This window comes from Hermetia illucens, chromosome 3 (assembly GCF_905115235.1).
Source record: "Hermetia illucens chromosome 3, iHerIll2.2.curated.20191125, whole genome shotgun sequence".
Lineage (NCBI taxonomy): Eukaryota > Metazoa > Arthropoda > Insecta > Diptera > Stratiomyidae > Hermetia > Hermetia illucens.
This window is the reverse complement of record NC_051851.1, coordinates 86,068,331-86,094,487: the sequence shown is the minus strand read 5'-3', so window position 1 is coordinate 86,094,487 and position 26,157 is coordinate 86,068,331. Positions and strand designations below refer to the sequence as shown.

Genomic DNA, 26,157 nt, shown 5'->3' with positions numbered 1-26,157 from the left:
AGGATAGGAGAATACAACTTTGAGACCGTTGATAATTTCACAACCGATAACAGCTACGATGATGAAATTCGCGCACGGTTGTTGTCAGTCAACAGAGCCTATTTCAGCTTACAAAACTATTCCGCTCGAAACGTTTCACCATAGGATCAAAGCTCTTACTGTACAAGACAATGATCTTGCCAGTCCTCATGTATTCCTCGGAAACTTGGGTTCTTAGCAAGAAAAATTGCAAACTCTTGGCCGGGTTCGAGAGAAGAACCCTCCGAAGAATTTTTGGCCCCCTACATGAGTATGGACAATTCCGTAGCCTTCACAATGACGAAATCTATGAGCAATACTATGACCGTCTGGTTGTGGATAAAATCCGGCTCAATATGTTACGGAGGGCGGGTCACTTAATCCGTATGGATGAGGATGGTCCAGCCCGGAAAGTCTACAAGGGCAATATCTATGGTAGAAAAAAAAGACGAGGCAGACCCTAAGATGGAGCGATGGCGGAGGCCAAGACCCCAGACAGCTTTTCGGGATATCGAATTGGTGGACTTCGGCGCAAAACCGGGATGTCTAGAGTTCCTTATTAAGACAGGCTTAGACCGGATACCGGTTGTTGGGCCGTTGATGATGATGATGACTACGCCGTCCGAATGATATTCTTTGGCTTTACGTACGTCACACCTGGTGTTCCAAATACCTGAATATACAAAAAAATGGCATACATTACAAGCCTTCATAAGATTTCAGTTTGAAGGCAAGCACAACAATGATCCTTGTAATTGTATTAAAGACTTTATTAATAAAACTTACCTCAAAGTTTAATTTATTGGACCAGAGTACATTGGACCAATCTTCCCCCGTGAAATGTTGCTTTCTCAGAATTCAATTAAGTCGTTTTCTTTTATTGTCTTCTGGAAACTACGGTTTCTTCCTGGCTTTGCAACCTTTTATATGTCTCCTTTTACATGTCTCTTTTCTTCCAGTTTGAGGAGGATTTTTACAGGATTTTCAATATCAATCTTGTTTCTTTTCGCCATTTTTAAACATCTCTTTTCTCAATTTAACCGTGAAACTACAAATGTCTGATCTTCACGCTAAGCTATCCAAATGAAGACTAACCAAATACTAACAAAAAAGTATGGGGAAAAATAAACATTTCGTTATTTATTCCCCAGATGTTTTGTGATCGGCGAAATATGCCGCCCATTCTTTGAAATTGCGTGTTATGACACCGGTATCACTTTTAGAAAGAACATTTACCCATTGTTCAAATTGCCGTGCTCGTGTTCGGTGACTTTACTTGGCGTGCCTAATATTTTATCTTCAATGGTTTTAAAAGATGGATTAAAACCATTCAAAATATTATATTACTACCTCCCAACGTGTTAGTTCAGAGCGGTCGGCTCCATAGGGTTCACTTAAGAACTGGTCGGTGAATGCAATTCCTGAGGGGATTTTAGTTCTGGCTTCTCCTTTTCTTCGCGACGCCAAGATTTGCGGCAGTGTCGCACTCATTGGCAATATGTCATTTCTTCCATAACTGTCACAAGAAGCGGAAAAATCACCATGGTTTCTAATGGTTTCGTGAAGTAATCACACCTGAGCAGATCGTAGCTATCCTTCTACATTATCAACAAAATTTTGTTCTAGCCCGGAGCGCCCTCGGGGCCCGTGGAGGAACCAACTCCTTCCCCTTCCCGACTTATGAAGGCAGCATGGTTATGTGGTTGACACCCATATTATAGACAAGCCTTCGTGGGACTTTATTTATGATGGTCAGTTTTACATTTGCGACAACCCCACTTAACTTAAAAGCATTAGATAGTTGAAGCCAGAACCGAGTAACTACGGCTTCTTAAACCAGAGATGTGCACTCCCCTTTGACTAATTTAATCATTGTAAATATCACCGCCTTCAATATCAGGCAAAATAAAGAAATGGCCTAGAAGGATTGAAGACTTTTCTCCTTTTTTAAAGAAAGGAATGAATCGTACAAATATCTAAATAAAAACTTTCGTTCGCTTTTTAAAGAAAGTCTAGGCGGTAATCATATAAAGTTGTGCTTCCTTTGACAATCATGTGTGGATGAAGCCAGTAAAAGTTCGCTGCTTTCTTGGCCGCCAATGTATCTAGATGTAAATGCCTCTGATCCGCTACCAGTGGGGTTCGATGTTCTGAAAGCCGCTTTTATACTTAAAAAATAGAAAACCCAGTCCTGCAAAAGCCGAATCAAAAGGTAACTACTTTTCCGAATTGGCAATATTTCAATAAAGAGTGAATTCCCAAACCGCTAGCTCTTTTTCAACAATTTTGAAGGGAATCTCGCTGAAGTAGCCTTGGTGACATTTCTTCCCACTAAGGACAATTCCATCCCCGCATATTCCCAGCGAAAAGGATTTGTTGACATCTTGACAATTCGGCAAACTTTTGAATAAAACTTTCTCCCCAGAATAAAAACACTTTCATTATTCTCGACCATATGAATGCATTTTGGGTTAGCGCCGTGAATAGAGGTCTTCCTGAATAGTGAAAGGAATCTGTTTATATTTTCTTCGCATCGTCATGGAGAAGGGGAAATAAACTGTAGCACGACTAAGCAATATTTTCCATGCTTTCCGTGCACTGTTGCGGCGTAACGATGGAAAATGGAAAACAAAACACTGAGATTCTCCCCAGGAAAGCCCTGAATAGTTGTTGCCCACCCAAGTCGCATCCACAATGCGGGATGATGGGAAGAGTCCCCGTGCCGGGTAGGATGACGAGTGCACAACACAATACTGACGTCAGTATATCACGAAACATGTTGTGTAAATAAAAGCCAGTGGTGTTGTTTCGTAAACAACGACAAGGGGCACGATTTTTCCAATATAGTGTAGCAAATTTTCACGAGGAAAAGTCCTCGAGAAAATAGGGAGTCCATTATACTTCCAAAATTCAGTCTGTTTCTGCTAAACGCCCAGCATTCATATCTGCCTAATTAATTCGCGGGTTAAAGGCCAATAAAGCAGACAAATTCCAGAATCAAAAGTCTCGGTTACTGGAGAGTTTTCTGGATTTTCCGAAATTAAGATTTACTGGTTCAAGTCGCCATTTTCCTTTCTGATGCAGGCGAATAATATTCGAGTGCAGTGCCAGAAATCAATGATAAATTTCCGTTCATTTGCTTTTGCACGCGAGAAGCCCAAGCACAAGTTGTACAAGGAAAATCGAATTTTCCGAGTTAGTTGAACAGAAGCGCCTCCCAGTTTTCCCGGTGCAGCTCCGCCCCTGTTACAGAGCGCTAATGTCCCATTGGTGTGTACTCGTGTCGACAGGGGAGCTCCGAAGGAAAGAATCACTACCTCTTGCCGCCCGCGACCGGGCGCCTTGCGAAGGATTTACCGGGTGGCCTTTGGGGACTCCCCGGCTAGAAGAGGCTTTGTGCTGGGAGTCTAGATGAGACTCTTTAAGCTGTAGGAGCATAGGTAGATGACATTTTCCTTCCATTCTACGTCACCTTCGGGAGAGGGTTCTGCATACGATTTCTTTGTCCCGTGCTTGGGAAGCGTTTTGGGGACGCAACGGAACACGTAGGGACTGTAGTGGCTGACTATGGATAATCTTCTATAGATAGCTGGGCCGGGTATTTTTAGCTGGGTAGGAAGGTCGTTTCGTTTGGTGCGGAATGGCATTGCTGCTGTACTACGAGTGTGTGTCTATGCAGCTCGGAGAATTGTGTGTACGTTGGGGCTGCACGCTCCCGTACGCTATTGCCTTGCACGCTATACGCTAAACGGTTCGTTCTACGCTTTCCGTCAAAAACGACGACTTGAAGCGACCGTTAAAAGCAATCATTGCTTCAGTGCGAAATCGGCTTTGGTGTATACGAGATTGCACACTATCAGTTCCATTAGGTGATTTTCCATGCGTTTTGCTGTGCTCTGAGTGACGTGGTGCGCGCGGAAAATCCAGGCAGGGGTGCCGCGGTCGTGAACGGGTTAATTAGGCCCCTTGATCTTTGTTGCTGTCGTAGGAAACGTCGGGGGGCACGCTACTGCGTAAAGCCGTGTTTGTAGGGTGGTTCCGGTGTGCGTCCGGAACCGGATCCGAGCCATACGGGGTGTGAGTTCGCGGCACATAGAACTTCCGCAGTGGCACTTGCGTTGCAATTGTTAAAAATCCCGAATTTTAAATAAATAGTCAACAACCCTTTTGCACCCTTCAGGATGCCAGTGCTGCGGCGTTGTGTGAGGCGCTAGGTGTAGGTGTTGCGCTGCAGTAAACAACCCCGCGTGCAACAATCGCAACCGTTGGACACAAGCTGTTGAGCCGCACTCTGGGTGCTGTTTTGTGGAGGCACCAACAACCTGCGGAGAAGTGCATGCTTTCGGATAATTGATGTGATTGTGCTATGACCAGGGCGGAATAGATCCGGATCCGGTTTCGTAACTATCCCTCATCGTGCGGAATTTTCAAATTTGCTGCATAATTTGTATGGATTACACTTGATGGTGAACAAACTAACTGCATCGCTAATGTCGTTATCCTTATAAATGGCAATATTGCATGTACGCCAGGATGTATTGATTGCACTCAGTTGATGTGAATTCCGCACGCAACATTGCAGTTAGTTGAGGGATGTAAGTATTCTAGGTAAATTTTGTGGCGAATGTGTATTTTGATTTGCTTCGAATCAAACTGTCATCTACGGAAATGATGAATTGGCTTCCCTACGGTAATTTGAATGGAATTTCCGTTAAGGATTGCTTCTGCGTACGCTCATGCGCGCACGTTTGCAAATAGAGGTTATGTTTGTTTTAAAGTTTCCATTTCAAAGATGGCTGAACATTTTTTCTCTACATTTTGCGTAGTTTTCTCGAGCTTATAGTTGCTACTGCGATGTTCTTTAATAACGAGAGATTGGGCACACCCTCCATACCCGGCTGAACATTTTTTTAGCTCAAAAATTATAAGGTTTTATCCTAGATTCAGTTAAGTGAAAAAGTAAACCAAACTGCTTATAGGGTGCATAAGTCTGAATCTTCATAATTTCCGACAATACTCCAACTTTGTTTAAATTTTCAAAATTAATTAGGGGCTTAAGAGTACGCTCAAAGTAATTTATTATCGGCCTTTCGTAACAGGCGACTAAAAGGGGCAGATCCTTGTGAACTAGCAACCCGAAAATTTCGAATCTATTCTACCGAAGCATCGACAGGATAGGAACTGACCTCTCAAACCAAGAGCTTATGGTGTGCTTGCGGAATCTGACAACAGTAGCCCACAGGATGCATTATTTCTTCAACTTAAGTAAGAATTTCGGCGATATGAGCTGGCACTATGCTTTTGTACTCTGGAAAGTTTAGTGACAGCCGATGCAATTTATAGATAAAGTTAAGCTTTCGCGTCCGTGGAATCAATTTGCCGTAGGATCTTGTCTGTAAGATCCTGGTCCAAATTAAATAAGCGTTGATGAATTTATGCTCCACCTTACAATCAAGCATAATAGCCGTCTTTGCAACCTAGCTTTTTCCGATACCGGTTTATCTCAAAATTGGGTGTCGATTTCCATGTAAGTCAATCGTACAATCGATACGTAGTTAAGATTCCAAAATTCTACTTCCAGAGAGCAGATTTTCTAAGCCTAAATAAGTTCCTTTTCTTAGCTGATTAGACCGCACCAGACTGTCTCAGCGTTTCATGACTTTATGGGAAGTTCCCCCATGTTTTTCTCCTCCTGGTGTCATAAGTTGTTTAGATATCCCATTTCGCTCATAGTATAAATCCAAATTCGACCCGAGCGACCTGCATTTAAGCCCTTCCAATTCTGCAAATGAGCTTCTCTGGAATCATTCCTTATCAGGTCTTACATCTACCACGCCTTTCTATAACTAATCAATAAATTCGATACTCTTTCACCCTATGTCTCATCTTTCTCGTTTTGAATCCCACTATTGGGGGATTTTTCATCGGATATTGATATTAATGACTGTTGTGGTCCGGACGGTAAGTACTGATTGCTGATGTTCAACAAAAGTTTATCTGATGATGAAAGGATGCACATATCATCCCTCTACACCAAAAAGGCGACCTTTCATTGGCTGAAAACTACAGGCCCATATCACTCTTTTGGTTTATGTCTAATATTCCCGTCTTGCTTCTAACATCTTAATGGCGTTAATGGCGTATACTAAAGTTTTCACTGAGCACATAAATGAGAGGAAAGGCGTCCGCACAATTTACCCCCACTTCTTCAAAAGTTTTGAATTCGTTAGTCATATCGTGCTCCTGTATCACATGTTATCTCCCGGCTCAGGTTTTATTAAAGTGGCAGAGTACATAAGGTCTCAACAGTTACGTCCCAGCTTGTTTCAAGGTTTTTGTGTTACATTGTTGCAAAGTGAAAAGGTTCAAAACCCAATGCTAGACTCTTACCTACTAAAACCACCTCCTTCCCTTTCCACTCTACTCCATAGGACTGCTATAAAGTATTGTGTCACGAAGCCGGATCAGTTCTTTTATGCTGCTCATTGCCTTCTTCAGCTTTTCTTGTTTTCTTCGGAATTCTTCCTGCCGAAGCTACTTTTAAAACTTACTTCCAAGCCTCCGTTGACTCCAGCAGGAGCTTCACAATATTTTTGCGTTTTAAGCGTCTGTCTGCGATCGCCTTGTTCCGTGTGCACTAAACTCAGGACAATCAAATACAACATGACCACGTTGTCACATCTTTGGCTGCATGGTGACTTGTCTTGACCAAATCTATGTCCGTAAATACGATAATCTCCATGTCCACTTATGAACTGCGTTTGCTCGTAGTTGAATTTTCCTCGACTTCGACAACCCATCTTTTAATGTGAGGAATGACGCGGTGTGTCTGGCGATTAGTTTATGACTCACTCCACCTCTTTTGCCGCCGCGATAAATTTCGACCTAATCAGCTGCCGTCGAAATACGCTAGATACCCCAATTGGATTCGTTTTGTCGTGGAGACGCAGCGTCGATCTTTATTTGCCAAGATGTTTATGGGGAAATCATTGCTTATACATATGCTGCTTCTCGTGATGTGGGCTGCATTAACCGGGGGCACTTAATCGATACACCATTCCCAGTTTCCTACGGTTCTATTTACTTTTCAGCTCCACTTGCCTAAACTGAAGGTGGGCAGAGTAGTACGAAACTTACTACTCTTGAAATAAAAAGCCGTCGAGTTTGAATTGACCCATCAATATTCGGTAGTATTCTCGAGATGGTTACAGCAATGAAAGACGCTTTAGTTGGTGCACACTCAATGTGCTTTTTCGAATTTAAGACTTCCGTCAATGGTTATTTTAGTATTTAAGCGATGGTTGGGAGTTAGGGATTTCGATCTCGTCTAGGCGTTTTGCAACTATTGTTTTCGCGATATCATCCGCGAAGCCAATGGTTGTCACGCGGTTAGGAAGGTGTAGCGTCAATACTCGATCAAGGGGAGACCTAGGACAAAACCCATCGTCCGAGGAGCAGTATAGTCTTTTCCCCAAGCGAAATTCGACAACAATGCATTCAATGTGTTTACCATGTAGATTGACAAGTGCCTCGATGATTTTCCTCCATTTTGCAAAACAAAACCTTATTAAAATCCGTTTACTGTCTGTCTGTCTGTCGCACGCATTTCCTTAGGAGATGATAATAGTGATTGACACTAAATTTGGTGAAAAGGTAGGAACTGTGAACGGTCACGCATACAGTGAGTTGCATCATTCTAGGTCGAATTTAAGGGAGAGTCCTTATACATGCAAAAGGGGGGTGTAAATGTTATTTTCACCAAAATGTAGTCACGTTTAATATCAAATGAAAGATCTGGGTTAGTACTTTCCTACGCTGGTCTTAGTTTTGAGATTTGTCGAATAGGTGGGGAGTGCGGAGGCTCCAAAGTGATTATTTCTTTAACGGGCGCATCCTCAGAAACTACCCGACTGGAAAATCTGAAAAAAAATCGAGCAGCTGCAATTATATGGTACCTAGGCTCCGAAGTACCTCCGTACCGATATCTGTTCAAATAAAGTTAATACTAGTATATTACTATAATTTCTAGTAATTGGTGGCAAAACCCCTTTAAGTTCATACTGAATGAAGGCAATATAGATTATAAGTATGTTCCCAACAAGTTTGGTGGAAATCACACTATTGCTAACAAAATTATAATAGTTCAAAGTTGTCGGTTTTTTGCAAATTCAAGGCTTTGAATCCCAATATCACAGGAAAGTGGATATCTGACAAAGTATATGCATATGACAAATGCATACTCAAATGAGCTTATAAAAAATATACATGTATAAAATATACATGACATGACCTTCATACCTGAAGCATCCAGCTTTCGGTTTCCCGACTTGTTTACATTTGGATTTACCACTGCCATCTTATATTAGTCACAATGTTGATTGTGTCAACAGATGATTTCGACTGACGAAATACAAATTGCTTGTTAGAAAGACCGCATTCCTTTTGTGCAGTGGCGAGCAGCATATTTTATGTTATTCATTCAAGTAGTCTTTTAACGGCATTGACCGTTCATATCGATCGATTTGAGGGGGATTATCCAGTGGCTTACGTGGCATCGGAATAAGTGTCAGCTTTTATAGCTTCCATTGCTCGGGCAATTTTTCATCTTTAAGGCATGCACCAAAAAAACTGATCAAGCATAGCTGGCGCTTTCTTGGCTGCCGCTTTTTGGGCGATAATCGGGATTCTATCCGACCCTGGGGTTTCATTTTCAATGAATTTCCTTGTAGAATCCAGAAGTTCCTCTTCTACCAATGCTGGAATTCCGTCCAATTTTACATGTAATACAGGAAGACTTGTATAGTTCACATCTTCTGGGAAGAGAGTGGTCACTGTTTTGCAGCAACTTAGGACAAGTAGCTTCGGTATACATTCGCTTAAAATTATCGGATTAACTATTCACGATGACTTGCAATTTTTTTTGCGTTTTCGTATTTCACGTGAATCCAGTTTCATTTCTTCTGCGCTGGGAATGTCTTCCGGCTTTAAGGCAGTTGCTGCATTTTTTTTCATGACCTGTGAAACTTTTTCTTGTGCGCTTCCCAATAACATTGTCTCTTCCAGAATCACCTTTTTGAATATTTCTGCATCGACTTTCTTGGTTGCCAAGCGCATCATTGTTCTCTTTGACGCCTTCATGTAATTCCTATGCGAGGTTTGGAAAAATATAGCTTGAGGATTCCTGTCTGTGTAGTCCTCAATGACATGCTGCTGCAAGTCTAATTTTCCCCCTGACGCGTGTTGACTTCCCCAGAGTTCGTAAGTACGACATTCAAGTGTGTCGCATTGTTTTCTCTGCTTCCACACTCTTCTACCCATGTGTTGAAGTCACCGGTTTGTGGTCGTAGCGGATCGCATTGAAGGACAGTTTATTCAGCAATGACGTGAATGACGCTGGCTGGTTGTAGCGCAAATTGAGACGACATCCAGGTCATTGCACTCGATCACCACCGATTTTTTTCTTATTTACACCGCTTTAAGCTCTAGCAACAGGTCGCCTTTTTGTGTTCACCTTATACATGTCACACTTCCACTCAGATTAGTCAGAGAGGTATATGATTAGACCTGTCTGTCAGTCTATCTGTCTGTAACATCCATTTTTCTCAAAAAGGGTTATGCCTCTTGACACGAAATTTGGTGGGAAGGTTGGAACTGTAAACGTCCACAGATGCTGTGAATAACATCGCTTTATATTGATTGCGAGGATTTCGATTAGTACTTTCCCAAGCCATTTCGACATTAGTCATAAAGGGGGGAATTCTCTTCTCTGAAACTACCAAACCGAAAAATCTGAATCTGTACCCAGGCCAAAAATGCTGTCCGTAGCGGTATCTGCTTAAATAAAGTTAATACTGGTTTGTTATTATGTTTTTTGTTGAGCGAAAAACTCCATGAAGTTCAGAAAACTATATATTTGTTGATTTGTAGATTTCTGTAAATTTGACCGGCTCGTCATCGTGGCATGCCGTTCGAGTCTAGAGCTGGGCTTGGGGTTCGATTTATCGGCAACAAACATCTAGCCAGATCAAACATATTCCTATCGGCAGTAAATTGAGAAGTTGCCTCCCAAATGTTCATAACAAAACGAACGCTGACATCGACCTTGAAAGCAACCATCGTCTGATTGCTTACCGTCGCTGCGGTGGAAAACACTTTCTTCCTGCGCCGATAAATACTGCTCTGACATCAACTTCTTGTGTGGATGAGTTTGTCGGCTACAACTAAAAGGACGTCATAAACACTGCCTGACTGCGAAAAAGTGCAGGTGGATTGATAAACATAAGGAGCTGAAAGCTCTGTTGATTGGTGCGTGAAGTGGTTAAGCGTCACTCGTTGGAGCTATCCATGGTCATATGAATAATGTTAAGGGTGGTCTTTTCATCTTCGAGTCTCATTCATAAAATTATCGGTGAAGTTTCATTACTTCTCGTTGATTTAGCAACCACCGTAACATTTGGATGCAAACTGCTCTGTCGAAATTATCTTTGCCACCAGCGCACTCAAATGGAGTAAAGCCGCCTTAAGGTCTCCCGGCCAGAACTGTTCCTGAAAGAGTCCGTACTTTCACTCATTTGCAAATCTTAGGAATACGATATTTTTCCGAATGAGCGAAAATAGGGGAGTATCGTCGGAATTTTGGATTATCGTTTGGGGGCATTTTGGGGCTTCCTGCAGTCGCAAAAATAATACTCTAAATAATCTTGCAACGTATGATGCAACACTACAAAAGTTTTATCTACCGAGAGCAGGTTGGTTTCGGACTACTTTAACAATTTTCAAATCATCGTTATATAGTATACGAAGTTAACATTCTCACTGTACATTGCCAGGAACCGACAAAGATGGCCGCTACGTACCTAGTTCGGTGCTAGCATTCAAAAACATTTGTTCCGTAGTTAATTATACCCAATCGTGGAACTTGTCCATTCGAAATCTCTCTGTTCATCAAACATATTATCAGGAGGCTTTCCAAATGATGTTTTGTATCTTTTTTTTCTTTTGCCTTTGTCCCGTTCGTAAGTGAGCTTTCAAATCGTTATCCAGGGTATCAAGCCACCGTTGTTTCGGCCGGCCTTTTGGCCGTTTCCCATCGATTGATTAGACCAATTTTGACAATTAAAATTTCATTAGCGCGAATTACGTGACCACACCATCGAAAACGCCTCTAAGAACACTGAAACCCCATATCGATCGCGAATATCTTTACTTTGGATGCGATCAAGCCATGCTACGCCACTAATCCAGCGTAACATCTTCGTCTTCATTATCGGGAGACGCCGTTCATAGCTTTCATAGTTGGCCAATTCTCAGAACCATTGAGGGATTTGAGACCTTCGTTGATACGTCTATCACAAAGAATACTAGTTACCCGCTAGTACGTGATGACTGTTCTCTATTGGCTGATAGCATTGATCCGGGTGTTTCAGCATTCTCCTAAACGGCCTCTTCCAGTGAACTACCCTGCTTGGCGTTGGCCAAGCTCGCGCACTAGCTCCTGGATGTTTAACTAGAGGACCGTGGTTGTTCTCGTTCCGGGTTGCCGAAACCTAACTTCGGAACGATGGGGTAATCAAACACCACTGAAACAGAAAACACTAAAGGGGTTAGAAATAATACTTACTTGATTTGCTTGGCTTAAGTAAATGAGAACACTCGCGACTCCACTTCAACATACCTTTATTTTCTAATCACAATATTCTATTTCTCTCTTATTAATAATTTTTACTTAATTAATCTCAAAAGCGATTTAAAGTAATTCCCGCGCGTAAAGTGTTCTCGGATAGAACCCTTTAGCTCTGTTCAGAGGCTTGTTCACAACTCAAAAGTAAAAGTAACGTTATTCTTAAAATCACCTATGATTGACCCTTCCGTGTTTACACATTGCTTTGAAAGTGTTCTTGTACACAACACAATAACACTTGTTTGTTATTATAAATTTGGTGGTCGGCGACAAATCGACACCTGCTGTTGCGCTGCGAACTGCTGACACGGAAGAAAGTCATGTCGAGGCCAAATATACCATTTGGTATGTAACATGCTGATGCAAAGGCGGAAAAGAATCTCGTGATGTCCAAACAGGCCATTTGCATAGCATGTGATGTAACGACGGAAGAGGTTAAATGCGCAGGCAGACTGGGTTTCATGGGGCTAGCTCCAAAGATGCGGCTGCTGGAGAAAATCCGGTGAAATCGCTTGAACACCGGGGTATTTAAATCGCTCAGTCCTGTTTTAAGGGGATCGGTTGTCAAAAATTCTGTTTTATTTATATTAAACCTGAAACCGTGCTGCATGAGGTGATCATTCCATTTTTAGATAAGCTGCTCGAGACCAGCTTTGCAATTTGACGCTGGGAAAATATGATCTTCATAAGTGTGTAGGGCGCCAGGCGCAAGTTGTCCCGTGTAAGAGTCTCCATAACAAGAACAAAGACTTCCGTGGTGAAGGCCGACAGAGAGATGAATCGGTTTTGATATGTTCGCTACACTTCGTACTATACTTTTCTGGTCATTGTGGAGCAATTTGATCCGGCGCACGATTTCTTTTGGTGCTAGATGTTGCCGGAGAGCATACCAGTTGAGCTCGTATGGTACTCGGTTAAACGCCTTCCCTATATCTAAAAATGCAATGTGTGCATGGCTAACCGTGCAGAGTGTACTACGTCAGTAGTGTCGCATTTCTTGACAAAGCGGCTTGATTCACGGTTATTTCAATGGTGTTACAACGATTAAAGTCAGATCATTAAGAGGAAAAGACCAGTGATCGAGTGTTTGGTTAAAAATTTACGAGTTCTCAGTATTGAATTTGTCGGAGCCGTTGCGATGGGAAAACCAATGACGACTCCTCGATATTTCGGATGGAATTTGGCCCTTCTCCATCCTTCAATGTAGTAAGTTTAGTTCACTAAAGAGTCTTGGGAGAGATACTCGTGCTAAGTATCGTGAGTTTCAAGAGAAACTGTCAGCCTCAGTTTGATATTAGATCGAACTTGGATTTGGTTCAACCCTCGTACTCCCCTGACGTTGCACTTCCAGATTTTCACCTGTTCTGTTGAAAGGAAAGGGGTTGTTCAAAGAACACACTTGAAAGGAACCGATTACGGATTTCTTCTCGTCCACATCATTTGTACGGTAAAACATTTCACCGGAACGGTGGCAGTATTTAAGAGAATATGGAGAAAATTTTGCATCGGATTAAAAATTGAAATATACATTATTTTTCAAAGTTTGGCTTTTTTTAAATAAACCGAAAAGACATTCCGATCAGAAGGTAATGTTGTCAGCTAAGCACTACCCAGGTTGGCTTCTCCCGTTCACATCCGCGACTACTTTAGGACCAAATTTTCCTACCTCCGTCACCTCTCTTGTATGTGAAGCTGACGAAGGATGGCTCTCCCGGTCGCGTAATAGCTTTCTTGTTTTTAAACGATTTTAACAAAATATGAGAGGTCTATGAACCAAGCTTTTGTGTTTCAATTTTTCATCTACTTTTATTCAACCTCGATGGATGAAACAGTTGGGATTCTGAGCTCCTCGGAGGCTACTCGCTCTTTTGGATGTGACAAAATGCTCGCTCTTTCGATGTGAGGAGATGGCGCAGCTTTGGGCAGGGTAATTGGCGAAGCCGTCCTAATCGTTGTACAGTCTCCCTTCCGTTCCAAACCCACCTGTTCCTCATAATCTTCTCTACCTAACGCATGTCCATTTGCTGTTGTTTGCTCTCTTTAGTCTCTCTTACCTGAACGAGGAATTCTTCTTCAATTTTCAGGTCTCCTAACCGTAGCTTTCCGTTCCTTCTTCTTCATTGTTTGTGGTGGATTTAATATTTCTATGCTCGCTGGCCTAACGTCCTTGGTTCTCCACCGCCACCCAGTAACCGCTTCCATCCTTCTCCACCTGTGCATTGCTTTTCCTAAGTTCAACTTTCGGAGGGCCAAATTTAAAGGTTTCAATTCAGCCTCAGCGACCATCAACTGGGATCTCATCCTCATGCCTTTAAATTGTGAAGAAATCCTCTATTCTTTTCGTACCATTCTCACTAATCTTTATCTTCTTACGTCGCACCCTTTCCCATGTCCCTGCACTCTTATCCTGAAACCCTGCATAAAAAATATAGCTTCAGTAAAGTCACCAATAACTAAGTCTTGGAAGGAATAGCTTGTGTCGATTCACACAATTAATTTCCTTCCATCTCATCTTCCTAATTTGTGAAAGGACGTTCGCATTGTCCCTTTATACAAACGGGTGATCTCACACTTGCCTAGAATTAACATCATATTTCCTCTCCTCCTGTTCTAAAAGCCTTGTCGGCTTGCTTTACCCCGATGATTTTTTATCTTATTTAGGTTCTCCTTTATATCTATCCTAGCTCGCTAGTATTCTAAAAATAAGTTAACACTAAACGTTAGCAAGTGACATTTGGCCGCCACCCTTTATAATATCGGAGCTTTACGCGAGACATTGGCGTAATTTTGGATGATAAGCTCTCGTTCGGCAGCGCTTACATTGAGCGTCCCCTGCCTAATGCGCTTTCATTGTCAAATTCCCAAGATGAAGCCAATAAAGGTAAATAATCGGACCGAAATTCATCCTACAGGAATTGTTCCGGAGCCGAAGCAGGTGGAGCTTCTTGATAGGAGCGACCTCAAATGAACCGGTTGAAAGTTTGAACGCCCTAACTGAAAGGAACTTCTGAAAATGCTTAATAATTGGATATGCTGACACAGCTAATAATGAGGTTTCCACTTGGAGCGCAATCAAAACCTCGTCGCTTTTCTGAGTATGCAAAAACTGTGAATAAGTGCTCGAAGAAGTTGACAGTTGGAAGCTCTAGAGACTGACCTCACGTTAGAGACCTTTAGCTGTCAAAACGGATTATGATTAGTTTCTGGGATGTGCACACGCTCCTCGAAGGCGTTATCGAGGGTCACCAGAATGTTCGTTTCTCCAACTCGAGTGAGAGATTCAACGATATAGGACAGTACTCGTCTCAACTTTGCGGCAATGTGCTTTTGTATTCTGGAAAGCAAGGTGTTGGTAGATACGAATTCAGTGTCAGGTTGCTTCTGACGGGTACCGCCAGATGCGCTCTGTTGATCTGTTAGCCGGTTTCTAATAGGATTGTGACTGCAAGATTTCAGTCTAGGTTAAAAGGCATCACAATTGTACAGTGGTATATGCATGAAAGGAGACTGCCAAGAAGGATGCTTCTACGAGCAATTACATGCAGTTCAGAAGAGGCCGATACCGAGCGAAATCCTGGTAAGTCTGGTTTCCGTTGCGAAAAAAGAGAAGTTTTTTTGTTGCGCTGGTCAGGGAAGCGGAAGATGCCGAAGAACGTAATGATTTCAGAAGTGTACACCGCATCACCGAAGAGCTTGCATTTGGTCGCAAACCTTCCGAGGTGCCGTAAAGGACATTAACGACTTCTCATCCATTATCACGGCGCAAAATGTCACATGCTGCAGCTAGGTTAAATTTCATGGGAATGTGAGTGAGCGGAGTCCGCCAGAGTTGACACTTGACACTGATATTAATTCCTCTCGATATGGGTGAAGTTCTTCATGCTATTTTGTCTCGAGGATGGGGAGGATTGCAATGGGCCATGACATCTTTTTTCAAGAACCTTGAAACGCTGATTCTTTCCGAATAAAATTGCAGAAAAGCCAAGCTTCCCAATCTGCTGGGTAGTCGCACTTTTTCTATCTGCATTTCAGGTTAGACTGGTTAGACGAGTGGGTCGGTCCAGGGAGCGATCGGACCGAACAGTGGAGCAGGAGTGCAAGTATCTCGGGAAGCCTTGGGTCGACCTGAAGTGTATTTCAACAGATCGTGAACGGTGGCGCGTAAGCAAAGTTAACGCGATATGCCTCATATAATGGTGAATCACAGCCATATAAAAATTCAGTTTTGGGGTTGCGGTCAAGTTTGAATTTTCTTGGATAAAATACGTAGTTGGTTCGTAAAATACAAATTTGGTGGGGGTAAATGCAAATCTGATTGTCAAAACTACGAATTTGAATGAGTGCTAAAATCTTCTCTCTAACGATGGGCTGCCACACTTTGTATGCGGTTTTGCAAAATTTAATTTTCTTAGTGTACTAGTTTAAAGGATGAGGATAAAACGCTGGATCTCTTCAGTTCCAAATTTATTTTTTTAATTACTGTGATTGTACCAGTTTTTGAGGTTCCTCCTCCAAAGTACGCCAATTTTCGTTGATGCTCTTTTGATTAATAATAATAATAATCGTTGGCGCAACAATCCAATTGGATCAGGGCCTTGAAGTTTGTTAGAGCACTTCATTCAAAACCGTAACGGTACATCACAGCACATGCCTGACACTATTACCCTGATGTGGCTCAGGTATTCATTTACAGCAGAGTGGACTCTTATCCGACGTCAAATCACGATACAGATTCCACTGCCACTAGTGAGATTTGAACCGCGACCTTCCGTAGGACAGCCTTGTGCTCTAACCACTCAGCTATCTGGACACTGATTATTGCGTCCTTAAGGTGTTAGATGTAGTCCCTAATCAGAAAAAATATAATACTTTCAATGCTGAGTATTGGTTTTTCCTATGCAGGTATAGTGTCAGTTGTGGAAAATTGCGTCCTCCACGGAAACATCGAAAAACCAAGATTGATATCGAAGATTTTAGCGACGATTTTGAAGGTTCTAATATTTCAACCTGCTAATATCTCAGTAGTAAATCATGTTTTACTAAAGAGATAGGTTTTGCTGCCTTATTTTCTACGAGGGCTTTTCAAGCTGAATAATTCCACTCATGCGGATTAGGTGGTTCGCATACTGTAGCCTATTGATCCGGATTCTATTCAGGACTAGCTTATGCATTTTATCTTTATATAGGCTATGGAATCGTTGGTTCTTTTGTAGGGGACCAAAATATCTTCTCTCTTCACAATTTTCCTTCACTGGGCTCTTAGGCCAGGTCTCCGAGGAAAGCATGAGGACTGGGAAGATTATTGTCTTGGACATTAGAGCCTTCATCGTATGTTGAGACGTTTCGGACGGAAGAATTTTTGTAAGCTGGAATAGGCCTTGTCCGTCGTTGTAAAACCTCTTCCAATCCAGTCGGAGGCTCTTTTTGTGGCTTCGCAGAGTGTAGTTTTCCGGGTGGGGTAGTCAGCCCTGCTCAACTTCCAATCTGGAGGATCAGTTGGTACAACTTGTGTGACTCCCCTTCGTCCTTCTCCCCCTGCAGATTTTCGTTAAGAAATAACTCCCAGTGACCACCATGTGGAGGTGGAGACAGGGCATAGCAGATCTATGGGTGTTGGTTCAATAGACGTTTTCCAGATTATGTGCTCTATCGTGTAGACCCGGGGATCTGTGACCATGCGAGCTATAGTTCTGTTTGGAAAATTTTTTTGACAGAAAATGTCAGGTATTGCCATAAATTTATGGATGCTGGAAGTTCCATCGAATTTAAGTCGGGGACTTTTTGTAGCTTGTCCTGAAGATGATTCATGTGTCAAATGAAATTTAGTCTAGTCTAGTCTGTAGTCATTTTCCAGCCAGTGTCATACTATATGTGCTCTATCTTTTCTCTCATCTGAATAACAAAATAGATGTGTATTAAACCTAATTGCGCTCAAATAATTCTTATTGACCCACCAGTATAAAAAACAATTCTGAAATGCAGTTAATTTGATAAAAGCTTTTTCAGACATTATTATGGTAATTCGTTTTATCTATTCTCAGAAGCAATATACCCCTATCAATAAAGGGCAATACAGCACAATTATTTTTTCAAAGTACGCAACCTTTCCATACACTTATGTAGTTCACAATATGACCAGTACTTAGATTATTCGAAAGCTGTGATGGTCATAATTACAACCAACTATTGATTAGAAAGTAAGCACTACCCGTGTTACGATTCTACATAACATGTCGAGAAAATAACAAATTATGCTTAATAATGTAGATTCATAGTTGAATAGATAGTCAGGACATTCAATTAATATTAGCGGAGAAGAGTATATGGTGAGTTTTGTGGGTGTATTGTACTTTTCTTGAATTTTTGAATATTTTTGTTTCCCCCAAACTTAACCTTGGAGCGAGTCAAATGTTTTTCGTGAACTTTTAAGTCTCTTGTTCACTTCTTAGCATGGGCACCTGATGACATAATTTTCTTGACGTATCTAAACTGCGGAATCCCATGCATTCAATACATGACTTTGCGCGTAGCTTAAGAGGAGTCTCCATACCAGAAAAAGTGGCTATATTTTTTATTTCTTGGAATACATCCAGGTGGAGTTTATTGAGAAGGTCACTCTGGGTCAAGAAAAGTCTATTTTTATCGTGAATAGGCTTATGGATTCCAGATTGCCTTTTGGACTTTTAGAAAGTTTTCATCTCATCATCGTATTTTTCAAGAGATTGTGCTTCAGCTCCATTAGCAGCGCACTTAAACTGTTGAAGTGATCTAGCTATAGCAGCGAGACTTTGTTTTGTTAACATACATCTAGAGAGGTATTTAATTGCAGGCCCAAAGAGCTCATTTGCGATGCATTTCATCATCGAAAGTTCTTGAGGAATTCAGTCACTAAATTAAAAGGTTACGTAAATAACAGATTCTGGTCCATATACTGAAGAAAATACATTTTCTGATGAGGCCGTGGCCAGCTCAGGAAATACATATCATAAATATTTTGACCCTAAGGGATCTTTAACGAGTCGCTGACGATACGGGGGGCATCACCCAGGAGTAAGTAGTTCTAATCCCCTAAGTGAGAGCAGACCTGCGTCCTACGTAGTAGAGTTGAGAAATTTCCCAGCAAAAAGCGAAACTCGCGGTACTCGTCGGGACATGTGGGAGTCACCGAGAGCCACGTCGATGTGGTGACCCTGGCTCCGCCAAGGTTTTAATTGTGGCGTGTATCAGGAGCAGTTGCTTCGGGACCCTGATCGGGTAGTGTGGATTAGACCGATATTACTAGACCGTATCGCCCCGAGCGGGCACTGATCCATCCGTTAATTCTGGGATCAGTTAAGCGTTGGTCAGGCGTCAGGGAACTGAGGTAGGGGCTTTTTCCCCAAGGGTACACCTATCCTTGACTATTGCGGTCGGCTCTGTTGGACACACCCCGGTACAATTTCTATTGAGTACACAAATTACAAAATAGATAGATAGGAAAGTAGTAGGAAAGGAGGGAGAATTGACTGAGTTTGGGTGCAGTTTGCAAATGCGTCGCCCACCACAGCGTTGAGCGGTTTAGGCAGCAAGGATTGAAACACATGACAAGATGCCGGAATGCGCACGCTCGAAGAAAAGGAAGTTTCGAAAAACGATGCAGCTGGCAGTGCGGAGAGGACATCTCGAGAATTTGGCAGTGCTCTTGTTCTGGTAAAAAAGCCCAGTGGAAATCGTTCAAATTGAGCAGTGTATTCGAACGTGAGGCTGGCGGAAGCACAGTCGTCTACCCTTACTGAAGCCAAAGAGACTTATCAGGAAATGTGTGTGCAGTATTCAACGTTCCTTCAAAAAACATCGGCAAAGGCATGGTAAACGGGCTGATGGCACTAGAAGAGTTTCTGGACGTCATTTCCTTCTGCAGGTGGATATGGACAACAACGGGGGATTTTAAAAAGCAGGTAAAAACAGGCGAACACCGTAAGAGCTAAACGGACCGGAGATAGTTCGACGCAAAGCACACAGAGGAAAAAGCGGAATGAGGAAGACAAGTCTGTAGGAGAAATAATTCAAGTAGCCTCCAGGAACAAAAGTAAACAATACGACACGCCTTTACGAAATCTTCCGCTCAAAGTCAAGGAGGATACGAATGATGGATTACCACATGAAAAGACAAGGAAACAAATGGGGGCTAGACCGCTGGATCAGCTCAATATATCGCTGGAAAGCAAAACATTTGCGGAAGTTCTCAGGGAGATTCGCTATAAGGTCAAACTTGAAGACAGCGGGGTAGAACGTGAAGACGTATGGTGATAGTCCTTGTTGAATTTGGCCCGAAAAGTACTTTCTGCCAGGCGGTGGAAGGGCTACTAGAGGAGAACTCTTTGGTTTCTATAAGTTTGAGATCTTGACTGCCTAGCAACGAAGATCGGAGTGGAGGAGGACATCAGACATGAATGTCAAGAATGCATTCAGGCGAATTGATCTTGACAGAGGGGAATGATTTGTCGCATCCGTAGGTGCACGCGCATATTGCTGCAACATGAGCTCCCGGAGTTTAACTAAGTTCAAGGTGAGCGTAGCCGCATGGGGACCGTTTTGTGGATGGACAGCGGATCGACGGCCGGTGGGATTTGGGAGAAAGGTTATGGATGGCACCTTGAACAGTCGTGAAAGCAAGACTTTGGGGAACGATCTCCGAATTTCGCTGAGCCAAGAATGCTAAGCATCGGGGGAAGATGAATAGTTCTTTTTGAAAAATCGACATTCGAAATTAATTTTCTAGAATTTCAACGGAAAACTTATCGAAAGCAACAAAATCAGGAATAAATGATTACTTGTTCAATGGAAAGGAAATTTTAGAATATTTGAAAATTTATTCGGTATTTGTGTCATACAATGTTTACTCAAATTGATTTCCACTTAAAAAAATCTGAGCATAAAATGTTTAATAATGTTTAATAGTATTTCTAAAATCAGATACCCATTGTTCAAATCGCAGGCATTTTGAATTAATAGAGAATTAAATTATGCAATTGGTACTTTAGTGGTCTATTTTATCCACAGCAGAAACAAAGTAACCACAAGTACACGCCACGCCGAGCTCAGAGTGAAACAATGTGCAAGTTTTATTTTCATTTGTTTTATACATTTTTTAATTTTTATCTACTTTTTTTTATTCTTTTATATATTTTTATTTTTCGTTTCCATTTTACTTTTATATATTATTTGTTGATTGCATGAATATAACATGAATTGGAAATATTTTTTTCTTTTGATTTGAGGACTTCCTCTCTCTCTCTTTCTCCTTGACTCCGCAAGACTTTTTTAGGGACATCCTCTAAATAATAGCCTGAGGAAATCAAGGAAGGGAAAGGATTTCAGGGGCCGCGCTTCAATAACTATCTGAGGCAGAAGATACCATGATCGGGATTGTTATCCGTCGTGGATTTTCTCTCTCGATCGTGGCAATCGGGTGGCGTGGTGAAGCCGTTTTTTTGTTTTATTTTCCAGGTTTAGCTCGCGTTCCGTTTTTTTTTCGTTAAGCCGTCGCGAATTCCTTTATTTGTTGTCTATTTTTAGCTCCTGTGCGGACGCACGCATCGATGTACGAGTAGACACGTTAATTTTGTACTAATGACACGTGAGTGATTGAAGCGCTCAAAGGGCCCCCACATTCCCGAGCCGAGCCGTGTCAACGGAGCACTTTGATGGAGTTTCAGTCTTTGCGGGCGGACCTCTGCGGTCAATTTTGCCAACTTTTTAGATTAAGATAGGTCTCCCCCTCTAGGTCGTCTCCGGCCATTCAGGATGATCGTCTGATCATCCTGTTTCCCCTAGGTTCATTACAGTTTTGGAACACTTCTCAGTAAGGGAGCACCAATACACCTTATTCGAAGTGGTATTTCGTTCTTGCGCTGGCACTGTCATAAATTCAGCGGTTCGTGATAATGGCAGCCTGTGGAGTTTCCATGCTCCGGAGGGCACTTAGCCGTGGCAGGGCCCCTATGTATTAGTGAAAGGCGTAAAAAGCATCACAATATTTGCCGTTTTTTACATGTTTAAACGTCCGGCAAAAGGTCTGCACCAGAACGACCCAGTACAGATTAGCTAAAAAAAATAAAAGAGATTAGCTAAGACTCTGCAGCATGATAAGCAAAATCAATCTCGCTGCTGGCAGGACCTGATCGATAAGGTGAGTGGAGATCTGTTGGAAATCAGTTATAAATTTTGATAATTTGTCACTGGAAAAATCGGAGCTCTGCGGAAACCCTGCTCATTGGATGTCGAATAGATAGACCGCCTTGTACGGTCATTGTTTCCTAGACATTCCTTATGGGCTGAATGGCTGGGAGAGTGCTTGATAATAATCTCTCCTCGTAACAGATGATATCAGAAATGCTTTTGATTCGGTCAAACGACATGCTAGGCAAATTAGAAAGTGCATTCCACGTGTCGGGCTATCTTTTGTGGTTGTTGATTTATAATCTGTGACCTCGCTCCATGCTCTTTGAAATGCCTGAGGGTCTGAGGAGAATGGGGATCATATGGACGATAGCACAGGGATCTTCCCTAGGGCCGGACTCTTGGAACGGTTGCTATGGTAGTCTACTAAGTCTTAACGTGTAGAAAAGTCACGCTCGGTCGGTTATGCGGATGATGTTGTCGGCTGCATGGCTGAACAGGCAAAAAGTCCATTTTTCCCGCTTTGGGCATAAAGATCACTGGCCCTTTAGGATGGTCCTAAGTTATTTCTCAGGCCCTCCTGTTACACCAGGGTATATCCCCTGATCCGGTGACTATTTTAGCCGGAGATTTACCCTGATATTCGTTTATTTCGGCTCCGTAGAGGTCTTCTTGTTCTTGTTTGCAGTTCCGGTTTACGATATCATCGTCAACCTGTGGATAAACCATATTATCGGTCAAACGTTTTATATAGGATTCCCAATATGTTTGATCTTTTACTTGATCTTCTACTGATCTCATGATTAACGTTGGCAAGTCGAAGAGAAGGGGTAATTCCTTCTTTTTGCAGAACTTTACCAGTCTAACACATGTTGCATTTCTAAGAGATTAAATATTGTCTGCTATTTGTGATTTAGTCTAAAATTGATAGACAAGTACCTTTCTCCAAACTGTAAAAAAACTGTAAAGCACCAGGGGAAGGGGTAAGTTGTTCCCGAAATATATATTTACATTGAAAATTAAAAACATGTCGCCTGCCAGGAGGTAGTCTGATACCATGACTGCCACCTGAGTTCTCTTTCCGGCTTGAAACTAAGACCCGAGGTCTCCAGCTAAGAAAAACCATGTATTTATATTTCCAGAAAAACCATATATTATAATTTGCACTTCAGGATGACGCAAGCTCTTGTATTTTTGCATGAAGAATTCCAATTTTTTTGCATATTTCTTCCTTCCAGACCGCGAATTTGCCCCTGATACCCCCGGGGTTCTTGAAGGAGTATTATTCCATGTTCCAATGTTGTCTTTGGAAATTATTCTTGCAATGACTACCGATGTAGCTTTTGCATTGTAGAGATTTACCTCAATTATCTTAGTGCTAACCATTCATCATCATTCATGGCACAACCGGTATTCAATCTAGACTTGCCTTAGTAAGGAACTCCAGGCATCCCGGTTTGGCGCCGAGGTTCACCAATTTGATATCCTTAAAAGCTGTCTGGTATCCTGGCCTGTGCCATCGCTCCATCCATGCAGGGTCATCCATGTCCTCTTTTTCTATTGTATTGATATTGTCTTTATTGACTTTCCGGGCTGGATCATCCTTGCCCATACGGGTACCCTTTACACCGCAACCTATTGAACCAAATTTTATCCACAACTAGACGGTTGTGATATCGCTCATAAATTTTATCCTTACAGAGGCCAGTCTTTGGCTCCATTAATGCCTGAAGCTCTTCTCCAATCCGGCAGTTTTATCCTTCTCCTCTGACATGGGACTTTCCTGCGTATCACTGTCCGTCTTTAGTCTTAGAAGATCCACGTTTAAATTGACGAGCTTCTTCTCATCAGTGGGCAGCAGGTCCACCTCCTTGTGCGCTCTTGCCCTTTCGACCTCTGTGGCCTCTGAGATATATAGGTATATTGGTAGGCTTTCCACCCGTTGTGTTCTCCAAAGCATTTTTCCTCGGTTTCGATTTTCTGCGCCGCTCTGCATGTACACATATATGTTGCCAAATCTGATGTAGCTGATGAAACATTAACGGCGTTTAATTGCGCCAAGGATTCGATACTCTACGCCGATCGTGAGGAATTTGTTTCGAATTTGGGCTTCCTTGGCACCTTCCCCTGTGTGGATTGATCTCTGCTGCTGTGCTCTTCCTTGGTTCTTCCCAAGGTCTTTTTTGTTTCCAGGCCCTCCTTCGGATAGCCAATACACTGGTAGCACCGTCATCGCCGAGGCTTCTCTCCTTCTCATTTGAATCCTACGAGTTCAACAGATAGAAGAGGCCCCCGTATCATAGCCCTCCATAGTACGGTGTGGTTTACCATACTCACTGAGGCAACCACGTATTATTGGGGCTCCTTTCGAATACACTCAGTTACCTGTCACTAAAAACCATCCCAGGGACATGGTTTGTATAACACCCTAGATTGGATAGGGGTTTTTCGACTGCTCAATCTAGATTTGTAGTGTTTCGTTAAAAGTTGGGTCTCCTCGTAAAGGTCGTGGAGAAATTATAGGGCGTTCACCACAGTCGACACGGCATGAGAGTCCCCGGCCCTGTTGAGAAATTGGTAAGGGCTCTTAACTCATGGATGGTGTCAGGACGTAAGTAAATTAGTCTGAATAAAAGAAAACGTGTCTGCACGCTAAATACTGACACCCTAACTAGAAAGACGGAAAGAAAGCCGACAATCATGCAGCAAAAGCTGCAACATAAACGCGAATGCGGTAAAAATGGCTATAAACTTCTCCATTTTGATGGCCCCCACACTGAATATGGTGTTGTCATTGCCATCTCAGAGGGTTTCCGTGATGCCAAAAAGAGGTCGGGTGATTTGATGATCGGCTGATGAAGGTCACCATTAAAACCGCTGTGTCGCACTATTCATTTCTTCACCGCATACGCACCACAGAAAGATCGACCTGATGCCGAGAAAGATGTCTTCTGGCGACTTCTTAATGCAAAGACCCTTATGTGACTGGTGATGGCTATATAATCGTTGCCGGTGACCTTAATGGTCATATGGGTGAAAAAGCAGTCGGCAAAAGGTGTTGTGGGAGGAAAGCGTTTGGAGCGCGCAATGAGGGCAGCGAGCGTATGGTTAATTTTGCGGATACTCATGACAATTGATTAAACGATTGCCTTATTTTCCTAAATCATATTGTGGAAACAGTACAACGCAAATCGACTATATTCTCATAAGGCGCTGACATTTTACCGCCATCACTGATTGCAAACCCGTTCCCTATGAGACCATTCCACCTTAACATCGGCGTTGATTGCCGCCTTGCGAATCTAGCCACCGATAAAACAGCGAGCAAAACTCGCTGGTCCGCCGTGTATTAAATGGTAGTGATTTCGTGAGAAAAAGGAAGAAATCACATCAATAATTACGGATGTGGAAGAATCGTGGTATGAAGTTGCGTAAAGTGGCCTATGCATCTCTGGGGTCAGTAAGCCAGGATATCAACCGAGATACCAGGTATAGCGGTAGGTAGGAATAGCGATGTTCAAATGAAAGTCCGTGAAGAGAAACGTCTCCACCACAAGTCTCTCGATAATGAATCGCCCGCCTGCTGGCAAATTTACAAGAATGCCAATTGGGAAACAAAGGAACCGATCGGTGTTACCCGAACCGTCCATTGCAAAGATCTTTACGATAAACTGGATACTCATGATGACGAAAGAGATCTGTACCAACTTGCAAAGAGCCGACATCAACGCGCAGAGAATATCGAACACTTTTGTTGCGTTAATGACAAGTCGGTACTTTGCTTACTGACCGACGGGCCGCGATGGAAAGATGCCGAGAATATTCCAAGCAGATTTTAACGGAGGAGTTTGCTGATTTTCCACTTCTACAAGCACTGCTGACTGAAGTCGAGGAAGGAACAAAACTAATGAAATCGGGGAAAACAGGAGCTGGGATCCACTGTTGTGGCTCACTGAGTTTTTCAATCGGGTTATTGAGGAGGGTAAACACCATCTGACTGAAAAGAAAGTACAATGGTTCCAATATGAAACGGAATAGTAGTTCAACAGACTGTTAAAATTTCTGTCCGATCCGGCTGTTGTCCCATATCATGAAGATTTTTGAGCGCATTCTTCACAGCCGTATAGCCGGGTTTGTCAAGAATTGCGGAACCACTGACGCAATGCACGTTGCGCGGTTACTCATAGGAAAATACCGTGAGAAGCATCGTCTTCTTTACATTGTATTTCCGGATCTAGAGAAAGCGTTTGACTGTGTGCCACACGAACCCATCTGTTATGCTCTATGACAACACCTTG

At 42.5% G+C, this 26,157-nt stretch overlaps 1 protein-coding gene across 1 annotated transcript in view; it reads left to right on the top strand.

Annotated features, from left to right (window-relative positions):
- The first annotated feature begins 3,750 nt into the window (after nucleotides 1-3,750).
- Nucleotides 3,751-26,157, top strand: part of LOC119650737 (nucleolysin TIAR-like) — a 360,280-nt gene continuing 337,873 nt past the window's right edge. Inside the window, exon 1 of the mRNA XM_038053800.1 lies at nucleotides 3,751-4,613. The gene's annotated coding sequence lies outside the window, so the exon portion shown is untranslated. The remainder of the gene's footprint in view (nucleotides 4,614-26,157) is intronic.